Genomic DNA, 17,652 nt, shown 5'->3' on the forward strand with positions numbered 1-17,652 from the left:
TAAGTTTGAAACCTATTAAAGTGAGTCAACCTATTAAGATAGAGTTACCTGAAGGGGTGAGTGTGTGGACTCAGGAGATGTTATTAGGAGAGTCCGTAGTGATCAAGGGTCGAGAGTTACCAGTTGATTTAATAGTTTTTGATATGCCTGACTTTGATGTGATATTAGGCATGGACTTTCTAGGGAGGTATGGAGTAAAGATTGATTGTCGGAAGAAGAAAGCGAGATTTAATCTCGATAATGGAGATAAGTTTCGTTTTGGAGAGGGCCATCAGTTGAGTATGTTGATTAGTAGTGTAAAGGCTAGAAAGATGTTGAGAAAGGGGTGTTTCGGATATATTGCCCATGTAGTGCAGAGTGGTGATGTTCCATAGCCAAGAATTCAGAGGGTGCCGATAGTTCGAGAATTTTTAGACGTGTTTCCGGAAGACTTACCAGGTTTGCCACCAGAAGCAGAGGTTGAGTTTAGTATTGAACTAGTACCAGGAACAGCACCAATATCTAAAGCTCCTTACCGAATGGCCCAAGCAGAGCTTCAGGAATTAAAGAAGCAACTCCAAGAGCTTTTAGATAAAGGTTTTATCCGACCGAGTCATTCTCCCTGGGGAGCTTCAATTCTATTTGTTAAGAAGAAGGACGGGTCACTACAGATGTGTATTGGTTACAGAGAGCTGAATAAGGTGACAGTGAAGAATAAGTACCCGTTACCTCGAATAGATGATTTGTTTGATCAGTTGAAAGGAGCAGCAGTATTCTCCAAGATTGATTTGAGGTCAGGGTACCATCAGGTAAGAGTGGCTAAGCAGGATATAGCTAAGACTGTTTTCCCTACAAGGTATGGGCACTATGAGTTTGTAGTGATGCTGTTTGGCTTGACAAATGCCTCAGCCGTTTTTATGGATTTGATGAACAGAGTGTTCAATGACTGTTTAGATCAGTTCATAGTGGTGTTCATTGATGATATTCTGGTTTATTCCAAATCGAGAGAAGAGCATGAGGACATTTGAGAATAGTGCTGCAACGATTGAGGGAAAAGCGGTTGTATGCTAAATTTTCTAAGCGTGAGTTTTGGCTCGATAAAAAAAAAAATATATATATATTCAAAAAAATATATTCAATTAAAATAATTGTTCACGTTAGTGAGAGAAAATGCTCTATCTTCTCTCTAGGATTAGAAACCAGCCCTCTTTCCATTTTTTTCTTCTCCACCCACCACCCCTCTCTCCAACCTCATCCTCCATTCTCCACTTTTACCATTAAACTTCACATGTCCCTTTAACTAGAGAGCTTCATCATTTCCTTTTCTTTTCTTTTCAAATTTTCCTTCACAAACCTGCACTTTGTTTTTCTGTTTTTTTTTAACCTTTTAGTTTGCTATGTTTCAGTCCTTCTTTGCTGTGTTTGGGGGTTTTATTTTGGTTTAAATAAAGCTCCTTGGTTGTTTGCTCTCTTGTCTTCTCTTTTGCTTATTGGTGGCTGTTGTGGGTGAGCTAGTTTGTATGGGCTGTTTCTTGGCTTGGCCAGATTGGGAAAAAGGTGGGTTGTTGGAGTTTTGCTGGTTGCTGGAGTCATTTTGTTTATTTTTGTTTTTTTGGAGTTGCCGTTTGGTGTTGAAGTGAGGTAGGAGTCAAGGGGCTGTTTTTGGTTCTATTTTGACCAGAAATGTAGAGTGGCATGGTGGTGTAGCCTGTTGCTGCCAGATTCTTGCTGGTTGCCGGAGTGTGGGCGCTTCTTTGGCCGGAGCTTTGCTGTTTTGGCTAGAGTTGTCTGCCATTTTTTGTTGTTGTTCACTAGTTGAGTGAGATAGCTTGAATCCATCCAAGTGCTATCCATTGGTACCCTTCTCTCTCATTGGCTCATTTGGATTTTTGAGATTTTTTTCATATCCACATCTCTTTAGACTGGTTAATAGGCTGTTCCATAAGTTTTTTGTCACGTCACTTGTTTTTCATTGGTTCCCGTTTGATTTCCTTATCTCTCTTTGACTTCAAATTATGACAACTCACCAAGCAATCATCCATCTCTCCCCTCCACCTCATCAATCTCAAGCTGTCTCACTTGCCACGTCCCCCAAGATGCCACATCAGCCTGCCACGTCACCAGCCCTACCACATCACCAAAAAACATTTTTTTCCCTCCACCTCCCAAGCCTTCCCAAAGCCATACTTTGCCTCACAATGGTCCTTTTCTTGTGAATTCTTTGAATACAAGTGTGGCAAAGAGTTCTGGTGGGGTGTTTAAGAAGCAACAAGTTGTGGGTGGAAAAGAGATTGATAATGTTGGTGTGGAAATGTGTGATGGGAATGCGCTAGTTGATTCAAAGGTGCCTCCAGTTATGATGCATGGCGGGAAAGCGGAGAGTGGAGGTGGGACTATGGGGGAAAAGGTGGATGAGGAATTGAAGCCTGTTGGTATTGCATCTTGGAGAAAACGTTTTGTTTCAAAATCCAGTGCTCCAATGGAATATTTTGCCCTAGAAATCCTTGATGATGGGAGAACGATAAGGGTTATACCTCTTAAAGAGGTTATTGATTTGGGGAGGGACAAATGGGGAAATTGTCTAATTGGTTTCCTCCTTTGTAGAAGGTTACCATTCTCTCTTGTGAAGGGTTTTATTGATAGGAATTGGAAGTGCTTCGGCAAGGTTGGTGTTGTCTCAAATGGGATGGGGGGCTTTATTCTAAAATTTGATAATGAGAGATCCAAGGATGAGGCCTTGGAAGGGGGCCCTTGGCATATTGGGGGGCAGCCCATTTTCCTCAAAAAATGGCGTCCGAATTTAAAAATGGCAGGTGACGGCATTAGTAGTGTGCCGATTTGGGTCAAATTTAGTGGAGTTCCATTGCAGTTTTGGACTGCTAAAGGGTTGAGCTATGTTGTGAGCGCTATTGGGAAACCTCCCTACATGGATAACATCACTGATGCGGGGGATAGATTGGAGTATGCAAGAGTTTGTGTTGAAATTGACACCGCTTCTTCATTCCCGAATTCAGTGGAACTAGGCCTCCCGAATGCTGATTGTATAAACATAGGGGTGGAGGATTCTTGCAAACTGAGGGCCCGCCCTTTGTGTAAACTTTTGGGCATAATTTGAAGGAATGTCACTTGGCCCCTAGATTTGAGAAGAAAATTGCAATTTGTGGTATTTTGGAAACTAGAGTTCGTGAACCAAATTTTGAGGTTACTAAGTCCTTGACATTTGGGGGATAAGATGTGATCCATAACTATGTGTGCTGCCCTAATGGTAGAATTTGGGTTGCTTGGAATCTTAGTTTGGTGAGGTTCGAAGTCATACAACCTACGGCTCAAGCCATTCATGGTAAGGTTGTTATTCTGGGCTCTAATTACTTCTTTGTTTACTCATTTGTATATGGCTCCAATGGTCTGCTAGAAAGGAAAGAATTATGGAGAGACTTGATGGGTAAAGCTCAAGATTTTGAGGAAATACCATGGATGATTATGGGTGATTTCAATGCGATGAGATTTGGGCATGAAAAAATTGGGGGTTCCTATAGGTGAAGAAATTATGTCTCGGACTTGAATAATATGTGTAATGACACTAGGCTTGAGGACCTTCGGTTTATGGGTAGCTTTTTCCCTTGGAGTAATATGAGAGAAGGGGAGCATAGGATTACGACTAAGATTGATCGAGCTCTTTTGAATGAAAAGTAGGGCTGTGTGTTTGGTAATTCCATAGCCAATTTCTCCCCCCAAGTATTTCAGACCATTCTCCTTGTATTGTTGAGTGTGGGGTTATGTCTTCACCTAGGAAAATCCCATTTTGGTTCTTCAACTTTTGGGCTCACCATGAAAATTTCATTAGCATTGTTAGTAAGGCTTGGGAAGAAGAAGTTAGGGGTACCCTTATGTATCAATTGGTCACTAAATTGAAGAGAGTCAAAGGAGCATTAAAAGTTTTAACAAGAGGGAGTTTGGGAATATCTCGGCAAAAGTTATTGAAGCTAGAGAAAACCTCGTAAGGGTCCAGCATGCTCTTGCCTCTAACCTCTTGAAGAGAACCTTATTCTTGAGGAAAAAGCCAAAGCTTTTAATTTTAAATCTTTAAGTCGAGCTGAGAAGTCTTTAGCTAGGCAAAAATCTAGAGTGCAATGGCTTAGAGAGGGTGACCAGAACACAAGCTACTTCTTCAAATGTGTGAATGGCCGAAAGAATAGAAATAGAATCACCAAGCTTAAGAGTGATAACAGCATGGTTTTTGAAGACCCTTTGAGCATTAAGGAGGAAATTGTCAGCCACTTTAAAAGAGTTTTTTAGGAGCCGAGCGGTGCGAGGGACTACCGAGGTTTACAGGAACTTACTGAACCTTGCATCACTAGTGATGTGGCTAATAGGATGACTGTCGAAGTGGTGGATGAGGAAACCAAGAACACTCTGTTTTCTTTCGGCAATAACAAAGCTCCTAGACCAGATGGTTTTGGTGCCTATTTCTTCAAGGAAGCTTGGGATGTGGTGGGCAAAGATGTGACTATCGCTATTAAAGACTTCTTCAAAGAGGGCAAGCTTCTTAGGGAGGTAAATTGTACTTCAATTGCTCTTATTCCCAAGTGTGATAATGCTTCTTTCTGTAAGGACTACAGGCCCATTTCTTGCTGCAACATTATTTATAAATGTATCACCAAAATCATTTCGAATAGAATTAAGAGTGCTTTACCTCTCTTCATTGACCCGGCAGAAGCAACCTTTGTTGGTGATAGGAGAATAGGAGATAATATCTTGTTATGCCAAGAACTGGTGCACAACTACAATCGAGCTTCGGCCAAGGAGAAAAGGTGTGCTTTGAAAGTTGATTTAATGAAGGCTTATGACTCGGTTAATTGGGAGTTTCTCTTACAAGTCCTTAAGAATTTCAGATTCCTGAGTGTACTTGTCAATTGAATATCCCAATGCATCACTACTCCTAGGTTCTTGGTGGACATCAATGGGGAGCTGGTGGGTTTTTTTGGGAGCTCTAGAGGGCTGAGACAAGGGGATCTGTTATCCCCTTACTTGTTTGTTATTGCGATGGAGGTTCTCTCTAGGCTCTTGAATAGAGTGGCAACTAATCCGAACTTTAGTTTTCATTGGAGATGCAAGAAAATGGGGCTTACTCATCTTTGTTTCTCGGACGATCTCATGCTTTTTTGTAAAGCCGAAGGTACTTCTCTATCTCTCCTTAAGAATGCTTTAATTACCTTTGAAAGTTGGTCAGGATTGAGTGCTAATCCGGATAAGAGCAATATCTTCCTTTCTGGTGTAAATGACAATGAGAAGATGGAACTCTTAAGTTTGATAGGTTTTGCCGAGGCTACTCTGCCCATAAAATACTTAGGTGTACCCCTTATTACCTCTAAGTTAACCTTTGGGGATTGCCAACCTCTCTTGGATAAAATCTTGGCTCGGGTTACCTCTTGGAGAAGTAGGTTTTTATCCTATGCGGGGAGGACTATTTTGATTAAGTCCATTCTTTGGAGTATCCAGATTTATTGGTCGTCTCTCTTTATTCTTCCTGCCAAAATTCAAAAGGAAATTGATGCTAGGTTGAGAGCTTTTCTTTGGTCCGGAGTTGATATGAATAGACACAAAGCTAGAATAGCTTGGGAGGAGGTATGTGTTTCCAAAAATGAGGGCATGCTTGGGTTTATGAAATGTAAGGAATGGAACCTCGCCGCTTCTTTAAGACATATTGGGAACCTGTGCAATCATAGAAACCATACTTTGTGGGTCTCTTGGGTCCGAATATCAAATGTCGCATTGGCAATGGTAACACCACCTCTGTTTTGTTTGATAACTGGCATGATCGGCCCCCTTGTTTGCGTCTATCTATGAGGAAAGGATTATTTATGATACAGGGATTGCTAAGGATGCTAAGGTGAGTTCAGTGATTGATGGATGCAATTGGAAGTGGCCAAGTGCCAATTCTTGGGCTCTTATTAATATAAGGAACTCTGTGAATTTCACACCTTCCAATGTTGACGACAAGATTTATTGGATACCCTCACCTTTGGGGGATTTCTCTACCAAATCGGCTTGGGAAGCTATTAGAGGAAGAAGAGCAAAAGTTGAGTGGTGTGACTTGGTGTGGTTCTTAAAGGCTATCCCAAGACACTCTATGATCTTATGGATGGCTATTAAGGAGAGATTACCTACAAAGGAAAGGTTCATGAGGTATGGGGCTACTACTAATGATCATTGTTGCCTTTGTAACTCATCTATGGAGTCTCTTGACCACTTATTTTTTGCATGTCCTTTTTCTATGTCTATTTGGAGTAAGATCCTTATGCTTCCTAACCTTGGCTATGTGGTTAGACCCTGGCATGATTACATCCCCCATTTGGCAAGGAAATGGAAAGGTAAGAGCCTAAAATTCACTTTGGGTAGGCTTTATTTAGGGGCTACGGTTTATTGGATTTGGAGGGAGCGGAATTCATGGATTTTTAGGGGTGACTATAAGGATTCCTTCACTATAATTGATGTTATCAAAAGTGTTGTGAGAGACAAAGCTATGGATCTTAGGAATGTCAAAGTATCGTATAGAAATAGGAAGTTGGTGAATGATTGGGGCCTGCCTAGATCTATTTTCAAAGATGTTCCTCAAGTTCTCAACACCGTTTGAAGACTGGATTACGGAGCGTTACGCAGAATGGTTATTGCTTGGTTGTGTTTGTATCATTTGTAACGAGTTTGATATTGTGTTTTTCTTTTTATTTTTCTTTTAAATGATCCTAACCTAGGGAGGTGTCCTATGGTAGGTGGAATTGTTGCTTTCTTGGTTTTTTTGGTTTAAGATTAACCCCAAGAGTGAATGGCCGTTTGTAGGCTTGTTTCCTTTGATTCCTATTTTGGGGCATGTCCCAAAATAGGATGTTCGCCCTTTATCAGGCCTTTGTACATTCTTCTCTTTTTTAATATATTTACTTACTTAACAAAAAAAAACAAAAGAAAAGTTTTGGCTCGACCAACTAATATTTCTAGGCCATACTGTGTCTAAGCAGGGGATTTCAGTAGACCCGAGTAAAGTGAAGGCAATCCTTGAGTGGCAGAGGCCAAAGACAGTAAAAGAGATCAGAAGTTTCTTAGGCCTGGTAGGTTACTATAGACGATTTGTTGAGGGGTTCGCCCAGTTGGCTAAACCATTGACAGCTCTTACCAGACAGAAGACTCCTTTTGTATGGTCAGAAGCTTGTGAGGAATGTTTCCAAGAGTTGAAGAAGAGGTTAACATCAGCTCCAGTGTTAGTGTTACCTCAGGAGGGTGTAGATTATGACATTTACACGGATGCCTTATTGCAAGGACGTGGGGCAGTGTTAATGCAGTTAGGTAGGGTGATAGCATATGCCTCTCTGCAACTAAAAGAGTATGAGACAAGATACCCTACGCATTATTTAGAGTTGGCAGCCGTGGTCTTTGCCTTAAAGATTTGGAGGCATTACCTTTATGGTGCAAAGAGTAACATTTACACTGATCATAAGAGTTTAAAGTACTTCTTCACTCATAAGGAGCTGAATATGAGATAGAGAAGGTGGTTAGAGCTGGTTTAGGATTATGAATGTGAGATCAAGTACCAACCGGGGAAAACCAATGTAGTAGCCGATGCCTTGAGTAGAAAAGTCTATTTATCCCAGCTCACCAAGCAGCCTAGTTAGTAAATACGGGTACGGCAAAAAAAGGGTACGGGAATTATATGGGTATAATACGGTAAACGGTGAAAAATACGTTTATAAAAATTCGGCCATAAAATTCGGATACGGAAAAAATACGGTACGGGTATATACGGGTTTAATACAGTGCATTGTCAATAATACGTTTTGAAAAACACGTCAATATCAATCTTAGTTTTAACACTTTTATGGACTACCTAGTTAAAATCAACATAACATTTCAAATGCAAAGTACGGCAATATCAATCTTATTTTTCCCGAGGCAAATCCATTTTGGTCCATGAGGTTTAGCATAAGTCATTGGTTCCAGTAAAATTAGAAAGTATCTGTTAGGTCCTTATCAAGAAAACAACCTTGTATGCCCAAAACATCACCACTACCTCTTCATTGCCCTCTCTTAAAAAATCACAACCTTCCATACATACGACATCACTACTGCCACTTTGTCAAACCCACCCACCACCACTATTAATAGCCACAATCATATAATTACAAACCCAGAATAATAGGTGAAAGAATAAGAAAAAGGAGCTGCTGGGTGGGGTTTGGCTGGGATTAAGTGTAACTCATTTATATTTTAATCTTTTAATTTCGTAACCTCCACTCTTCCTAAAAGGCCAGTAGTTACAAACCTCACCCACATTGTGCCCCACCCCTATCAGTAGCCACTGAAAACCTCTGTCACACCCATTAGCCTCCCGTGCACCACCACCGCACCTCCAAATTATTGCTATCTCCTCCATTGCATCCACGCCAGAGCCAAAGCCATTGCATCCATAACACAACCATCGTCATTGCACCCACACCACAGCCCACCCTTTAGACCACCACCACAACAACCACAGCAAATCAGATGACCACCATTGCCGCACCCATTGGCCTCCAGCACACCACCACATCACGCAAAGTGTAGGACACTTCCATTACACCCACACCACAGTAACAAATACAAATATAAGGAAGAAGAAGCCTGGAAGAAGAGAACAAGAGATGAAGAAAGCTGAAAACATGAAGAAGTGAGGAAGAAAAGCTGAAGAAGAACTAAGGAAGAAGAAGAACCAAATTGAGGAAGAAGAACTGTTGCTAACTGCCAAAGAACTGAAGAAGAACGACTGAACCAGATCTGTTTTAATTTTTTGTATAAACCCACCAAAACGACGTCGTTTTGGGGGTGTGAGATTTTGTTTTTTTCAAAAATTCGTGAATAATCCAGGAATAATTCGCGAATTATACGTGAATTATACGGAAACCCTTATTATACATGAATTATACGACAGATTTTACAAAATACGTATACGCATGTTTTATACGTGAATTATACGGCTGTCCGTACAATTCGCATATAATACGCGTTTTTACTAACTAAGCCAAGCAGAAAGAGCTAATAGAAGTGTTTTGTAGAGAGCAGATCAAAATGATTCTGGGAAGGATTGCCAGGTTAGAGATTCAGTCTACTTTATTGGAGGAAGTTAAAGAAAAACAAGTGGTTGATGAGTGGTGTTAGAGATTAGTGCAGCAAGTTCTTAAGCGCAAGACAATGGAGTTCTACTTAGTTGATGGTGTCCTCTATTTCAAAAATCGGTTGTGCATTCCTCCGAACGATGAGTTGAAAAAGAGAATTCTTTTGGAGGCTCATGACATACCGTACACTGCTTATCCTGGGGCAACGAAGATGTACCAAGATGTGAAGAAAGGCTACTGGTGGCCAGGTATGAAGAGAGATATGCAGAGTGTGTAGCTAAATGTCTGACGTGTCAACAGGTAAAAGCAGAACACCAAAGGCTGTCAGGGTTGCTTCAGCCACTTAGTATTCCAGAATGGAAATGGGAGAGTATTTCAATGGATTTCATCTTAGGTCTCCCTAGAGTACAGAGAGGTTATAATGCTATATGGGTGGTTGTGGATAGATTAACTAAGTCCGCCCATTTCCTTCCAGTAAAGGAGAATACCACCTTGGATCAGTTGGCTCAAATTTATGTGAAAGAGATAGTCAGGTTACATTGTGTGCCCAAGATTATAGTGTCAAACAGAGATTCAAGATTTGTCTCAGCTTTCTGGACTAGTTTACAAAGAAATTTAGGTACCCGTTTGGCATTCAGTACTGCCTATCATCCTCAGACGAATGGCCAAACAGAGAGAACAAATCAGGTGCTTGAGGATATGTTGAGAGCCTGCTGTATGGATTATAGAATGTCATGGCATGAAATGTTACCGTTGGTGGAGTTTTCCTACAATAACAGTTATCAATCTACAATTAAGATAGCGCCTTACGAGGCTTTGTATGGTAGACGATGCAGGTCTCCACTACATAGGGATGAGATAGGTGAAAAAGATGAGTTGAGTACCGCTCTTGGGCCAGAGATGACTTAGAAAATGATAGAGGATATAAGATTAATCAGAAAAAGAATGAAGCAAGCCCAAGATCGATAGAAAAGTTATGCCGATTTGAAGAGAAAAGAAGTAGAATTTCAAGTGGGTGATAAAGTGTTTTTGAGAATTTCCCCTTACAAGCGCGTGATGCGCTTCGGGAACAAAGGGAAGTTATCACCAAGATTCATAGGTACATTTGAGATATTGCAACGAGTGGGTAAAGTTGCCTACAGATTGGCACTTCCACCTAGTATGGACAAGGTGCATGATGTTTTCCATGTCTCAATGCTACGGAAGTATGTAGGTGATCCCTCCCATATCCTGAGGGTAGAGGATGTTGAGTTAACAGAGAACCTCGTGTATGAGGAACGTCCAGTACAGATTCTAGATCGAAGGATTAAAGAACTCCGGAACAAAAGTATTCCGCTAGGGAAGATCCTTCGGAGAAATCACAAGGTAGAAGAAGCGACATGGGAGGTAGAACGAGACATGCGGAATCGCTTCCCAGAGTTATTCGTGTGAATTTCGAGGACGAAATTCTATTAAGAGGGGGAGAATTGTAATGCCCCACTTGAGGTATGCATTCAAGATTTGCTGTATTGCTTAAATGTTCAGTGATTCAGCTTTAATTGAGTTTGTTTATTGTTCATAATATTTAGTTGGCCCTTGGTTGAATGGATATTGTGAGTTGGTTGAGTGGTTGCCCTGAAATTTTGTAAAATTTGGCGAAGTTTTTGTGTTACAGACTTCGCCGCGGCGATGAATTCCTGCAACCTACGGTGTAGGTTATGTAAATTTTCGTCGGGGTGAAGAAAGATTCTTCGCCACGGCGAAGGGCTTGACAAAAAGTGTATTGAGTTTCTAGAGAATTTTTCCTTTGGGCACAATGACCATTCTACCCCTAATTAACCAGAAAAGTGGGGAGTAAAATGTAAGGAAATTTCATGGAGAATAGGTTAGTGTGGGGCTGTGAGTGTAATGAATCAAAGGACATAGATGGAATTTCCAAGGAAGAGCAAGGGCAAAGTTGGGAAGTGATGGTTATCTTATGAGCTAAAAAGGGGTAAGTGAAATAAACCCTTCATTTCATCCATTTCCACCGCCATTCTCATTCTCTACTTCCTTTCAATTTTCCCAAGATTTCTAAGGGGTTTAAAAGAGCTTTTGAGTAATTTTGAATAGAGATTTCATCTAAAGCATCCTAAGGTAAGGATTCTTGCTTTAGATGTGAGTTTGCTTATAGTTATATTGAAGTCTTATATGGTTGTTATGGTTCTTGTTGTTGTTTTGAGTTGTAGAGAGAAGACAAGACAACAAGGGAAAGGAAAAAGTACTAGAGAAGTCACTTTTTTCACAAGGTAAGTAAATCCAACCACGTTGAGATTTGAATAAGCTTTTGAGTAGAGATTGAGTAGAGATGTATGCATGTATAAGTATGTAGTATGCTTGATGAGAAATTTAGTTGAGATGAGTAGCTATTTTGTGGTTGTTGGATACACTTCATGTATGAGAAAGAGAGATTGAGCACTAAAGAATAAAAGAGAGAAAAGAGCATAGCGTAGGTTGTACGATGGGGAACCCGTGAGTAATGGGTAGAGTATTCTCGCATGTACATCGCATTGAGAGAGTGGTGTGAGTATGAGAGAGAGAAGTGGTGTAGCCCATGAGAGTGCATGCAGATGAGGGCTATACTCGAGAGTACCTGAGAGAGAGATTATACACTCACATGGCCAAGGGTTCCGAATCCATGCATAACCGTGTCCGATCAGCTAGAATGAGGAGAAGTCACATACAGCTGGAGCGAGTCCCGGCCTACCTCCGGTAAGATGAGGCCGTGACTACTAAAGAGAGGAAAAGAGTTATGAGAAAGAGATAATAGAGAGAAGTATAAGAGAGAGAGTAAACGAGAATTGTAAGGAAAGAATTAGAGAGAGAGAGTTACAGGGATAGATGAGTAGAGCATTTACTTACTGAGCATTAGTTGTGCTCGCCCCGTTGTTTTCCATGTTTTTACAGGATATAGGTGAGGACACAGTCGGATGGGCGTCAGCAAGCGAAGGGAAATGGCTACACTGTCCACCATGTATAAATTTGGGCCCAACCTTTTTATGCTATTTTATATGTATTTTATTATGTACATGTTTTATGAGTATTTGAGTAGAAAGCGGCTACTACATTGAGCAAATAGCCCCCATGCCCATATGAAATGACCCCCACAGCTCCAAAACGACTCCAATTTCTATCAACATAGCTCTTTACTTGGTAAAACAGCAATTTCTTCCCAAGGAAAAACCCGACTAGACAATTACTCCATTTGTCTATTCCTAAAGCCGCAATTTTAGTAGGGATTGAAATTCTAAACTTACCACCTTCCTTGCTCATATTTGGTTTGACATATTCAAGGGAAATATTAGACCTCTTTGAGGCAAGAACACTTGTCCAAGCTCCTTTTTCCTCCCCTTTCACCTGTTTTTGATCACCACAACCATTTGGCTTCTCAATTCTATTCACTCCATCCACCACTTTGCTTGGGAGAGGGGGGTAATCCTTAGAAATCTCATCAACCTTCGCTGCCACATTTTCATAAAATCTCCCCTTTCCATCAAAGCAACTTCCTAGCTTCGAATCGAACTCACCTTTAACCAATGGCATATCATTCCGGCCTGATTTTTCTATTGCAATCGGTGGCCTTACAACCTCACGGCCCTTATCCACACCATGGCAGATTGTGTGCTGCCCATTTTCACCTACCCTAGAAGAAACATAGGTACCCTCCAAAGCACTCTTGGATTCAGCACAAACAGCTCCTCTATCCACCCAAATAATTTCTCCTTCTTCAAATTTGGAATTCCCTCCATTAATAGGTTTCACCAACCGGACTTGGACAAACTCTCTATTAGAAATGGTGGCCCCTTTCAAGACTCCAGTAGGCACCAAAGCACCATTCCTAACACTTTCAATTTTCTTTTCTTCAATGTTTGGATACTGCTCACTCAAACCACAGCTTTTCCCACATTCAACAGCCCCCATGGGTGTCAAGGAGGAGAGGTAGCCGAAAAAATTGAAATTTTTTTTTCTCACCTGATGACGTGGCACCTAGGGTGACGTGACACACGTGAGGGGATGAGGGATGAGGGATGACAAGGCAGTGAGGTGGCATGACAAGTGTAAGGATAGGATGATGTGGGGATTTGTTAGATAAGGGATAAAGGCAATCACAATAACCAATAGGAAGAGGGGAGGTGGAAAGAAAATCACTTATGGAACTTGCTATTAACCAATCCAAAGGAAATGGATAAAGCAAAATCCACCAAGCCAATAGGAGAAAAGGAGAATCTTAGCCAAAGATAAAAGGGGAAAGAATTCAAACAATCAACTACACTCACATTCTTGAAAAGGAAACAAGGACCAGCCACACCAGAAATTCTCCAGCCAACAAGATGAACCAAACTCCGGCAGCACAGCTACAAGCTCCGGCCAACAAGAAAAACCAAACTCCGACAGCACAACTATAAGCTCCGATGACAAGCACAACCAGCTCGAAAGCAACACCCTAGCCACAACAACAAGCAAGGACATCCAACTCTCCCAAACAAAACTAAAAAGCTCACCTCAGCAGGATGAAACTCAGGCCAAGCAGGCCCAAATCCAGCCAACAACACTCCCAACAGCAACCTACACCACACAATCGCATTCAAACCAACCAAACTTTCCTCCCTAAAATACGCCCACTCCAAACAGTTGCAACAACCTCTCACCACTGAAGCAGCAACAAACAAACCAGAAATACTCAGAAGAAAAATGAAAAAAAAAAAAAAACGAAAAAGATGAAGGATGGTGGTTAGATGAGAAGGAGGTGTTTACTGGTAAAGGTGGAGGATGGGTGATAAAGGTGGAGAGAGGAGAGGTGGGTGGAGGGGAAAAAGGATGGAAGGTGGGTTGTTTCTGTTAGGAAACGACCCGGTTGCGTAGCAGAAAACAAAAATTACAACCATGGATCGTTCCTTAGAACCCAAAAATCAGGGCATAGAAAATTACAGTTTATATTTTATAAGAATCTGCAGAAAAATAAATCCAAAGGTTTAGATTCATACCCACGTTGGAGGCTCCACCAATATTGTCTCTGAACGTGTTTGCTACCGATCCAAGTTCTAAACCCTTAATATCTCATATTTTCTCCACTCTTTCCCAATATACCCTTGCTCCTTCTTTGAAATTCCTCCTATGACCTTTAATTCTTTGCAAAAACATCCCCATTCAAACTATTCTCCATGCAATTTCCTTACATTTCACTCCCCACTTTTCCTACTAATTAGGGGTAGAATGGTCATTGAGTCCCAAAAGGAAGAATTCTCTAAAACTTAAGCGAAAATTTCAGCCGAGTCTTCGCCGCGGCTAAGTTGTTTCTTCGCCCCGGCGAAAACTTACAGCAGCTACACGGGGGTTGTAGCACTTCATCGCCACGGCGAAGCTTCTTCTTCACCCCGACGAAGACTGTAACATCAAGATTTCGCCAAGTTTTACAAATTTTCTGGGCAACCACTCAACCAACCCAACAATATTAACAACATACTGAGTCAAATGAGGATAAATCAATAAACATTCAAGCCATTCATCAAATCTTAACTACGTACCTCAAGTGGGGCGTTACACTTATTGTCGTTACCTTTTCTTCATCAACACTAATACCCTACGAACTAACAGCGAATCCAAGAAACAGATCAGATTCCATGCAAAACATGCACTTCTTAAGATTAGCATACAGTTGGTACTCACTCAACACACTAAACACGGCATACAAGTGTTTCACATGTTCATCCAAATTTTTGCTATAAACTAAAATATCATCAAAGTAAACTACCACTAATTTTCCTATGAAGGCACGCAAGACATGGTTCATTAACCTCATGAATGTACTAGGTGCATTAGTTGAACCGAAAGGCATTACTAACCACTCATACAATCCATATTTAGTTTTAAATGCAGCTTTCCATTCATCTCCCTCTTTCATGCGAATATGATAATGGCCATTCCTTAAATCAATTTTAGAAAACAATTCATTTAACGAATGCTCACGTAATATATCAGGGACGATCGTAACCTGTAATGTATTAGCACTGAAGTTCCTGACCAATCTGCGAAGATGAGAAATGATATCACATCTTTTCTACAGGAAGAGTCTGAATCATTATATGAGGCGTGGGAAAGATACAAGGAACTACTAAGGCGGTGTCACAAAAACGGGTTATCAGTTTGGATGCAAGTCCAGACGTTTTATAATTGATTGATGGTAAATGTGCAAACAATGGTGGATACAGCATCAGGAGGAGCATTGCAAAATAAGACACCTGAAGATGCTTAGGAGTTGCTTGAAGTTTTGGCAAGTAACAAATTTTTTAGTCATTTTTTGAGAAGTTTATTGGGTAAATTTCAAAAGCGTTATCAAAGTTAGGCAAACACAGCAAAGGTGCATTAGTTAGCATATCTTTCAAAGTTTTGAAAGCCCGGTCATGCACATCATCATCCCACTTAAAAACAACATTCTTTTTAAAAAGTTCATTCAAAGGTGCAGCAAAGTTGCATTACTAACCACTCATACAATCCATATTTAGTTATAAATACAGCTTTTCATTCATCTCCCTCTTTCATGCGAATCTTATAATAGCCATTCCTTAAATCAATTTTAGAAAACAATTGATTTAAAGAATGCTCACGTAACATATCAGGGACGATCGCAACCTGGAATGAATTAGCATGGAAGTTCCTGACCAATCTGCGAAGATGGGAAACGATATCACATCTTTTCTACAGGAAGAGTCTGAATCATTATATGAGGCGTGGGAAAGATACAAGGAACTGCTAAGGAGGTGTCCACACCACGGGTTACCAGTTCGGATGTAAGTCCAAACGTTTTATAATACATTGATGGTAAATGTGCAAACAATGGTGGATGCAGCATCGGCAGGAGCATTGCAAAATAAGACACCTGAAGATGCTCATGAGTTGGTTGAAGTTTTGGCAAGTAACAAATTTTTTAGTCATTTTTGGAGAAGTTTATTGGGTAAATTAGGAACTAAGTTGATTTTTAGCACTTCACATCATGCACAAACAAATGGCCAAACCGAAGTTGTGAATAAGGTGTTAGGTAATGTCTTGACAAGTTTAGTTAGCAAGCATTTGAGAGATTGGGTCCTGCACTTACAATCTTTCTTCTTGGTGTTTATCTCCCTTTGTGGTTTTTGATAAACCCCTAGAGCGGATGGTTGTTTGTAGGCTTGTTTCTTTTGTTTCCTATTTTCGGGGCATGTCCCAAAATAGGCTGGTCGCCTTTTATTAGGCCTTTGTACATTGTTCTGTTTTCTTTAATATGATTACTTACTTATCAAAAAAAAAATGGATTGATAGAATAGAAACAAGTCAGTTTGCTGGGAACGTGTTGAGGATGATCGAATTAGAACCCTAAGGAAACTAAGTCCTTAAAACCCTAATCTTGAGACGCCACAAAGGTTGATCGCTCCCTTTGATAAGTCGAGATTCAAGCATTCAATCAAGAACACAAGAAGGCAAAGTAAATAGCTTTCTGAAATATACTTCAATTGATAATAGTATGTGCCCCCCAAAAATAACATGGTTGCTCCTTTTTATAAGCAACAAACCCTAAAAGAAAACCCTAGCTAACTGAAAAACGGGTTGGGCTTAAGTACAAGCGAATTGGGCCTAAATAAACCTTAAATAAATAAAAGACTAAAGAATCTAATGATAATTAAAACATAAAAAAGAAAAAAAGCCCAAGATTAAATAAACAAGAATTGATTCCTAAATCAATCCTTGCATCCAACTCGATCTTCCGAATCTACCCCTTGCAAAAAAAGATAATCAGCCATCCTTGGTGAATTAGCATGCTCATTAGTAGGCAAAGGTGAAATATCCAAAGGTGTTAAAGGATTAAAGCCATAAACAATTTCAAAATGAGAAAATGAAGAAGTAGAATGAATAGTCCTATTATATGCAAACGCAATAGGTTGCAAACACTTCTCCCACTGCCTTAAGTTCTTTCGAATGGTAGCGCTTAACAAAGTAGTGAGTGTCCTATTAACTGCTTCAGTTTGACCATCCGTTTGAGGATGTGCAACAGTAGAAAATAACAGTTTAGTTCCTAATTTATTCCATAAAGTGCGCCAAAAATGACTTAGGAACTTAACATCTCTATCACTAACAATTGTCTTAGGTAACCCATGCAAACGAACCACTTCTTTAAAGAACAAATCAGCCATATGTGTTACGTCGTTTGTTTTAGAACGTGCAATAAAATGAGCCATTTTACTAAACCTATCAACAACAAAAAATATGCTATCCTTACCGCTTTGAGTCCTTGGTAATACTAAAACAAAATCCACAAATACATCAATCCAAGGTTGATCAGGTGCAGGTAAAGGGATATACAACCCATGTGGTCTAACTTTAGATTTTGCTTGCCTACATGTAATGCACTTATCACAAACAGATTGCACACATGCTTCATGTTAGGCCAATAAAAATGCTCACGTAATATATCTAGAGTCTTCTGAACACCAAAGTGACCCATCAAACCTCCCCCATGACTTTCCCTAACAAGCAACTCACG

General features: G+C 40.4%; 1 non-coding gene across 1 annotated transcript; it reads right to left on the reverse strand.

The window, feature by feature from the left end:
• Positions 1–15,806: 15,806 nt before the first annotated feature.
• Positions 15,807–15,913, reverse strand: LOC116144707. Its single transcript, XR_004130309.1, has one exon. It is a non-coding gene; the product is annotated as a small nucleolar RNA R71 (small nucleolar RNA).
• Between the last annotated feature and the right edge of the window lie 1,739 nt (positions 15,914–17,652).

Source organism: Pistacia vera, unplaced genomic scaffold (assembly GCF_008641045.1).
Source record: "Pistacia vera cultivar Batoury unplaced genomic scaffold, PisVer_v2 Contig451, whole genome shotgun sequence".
NCBI classification, from domain to species: domain Eukaryota; kingdom Viridiplantae; phylum Streptophyta; class Magnoliopsida; order Sapindales; family Anacardiaceae; genus Pistacia; species Pistacia vera.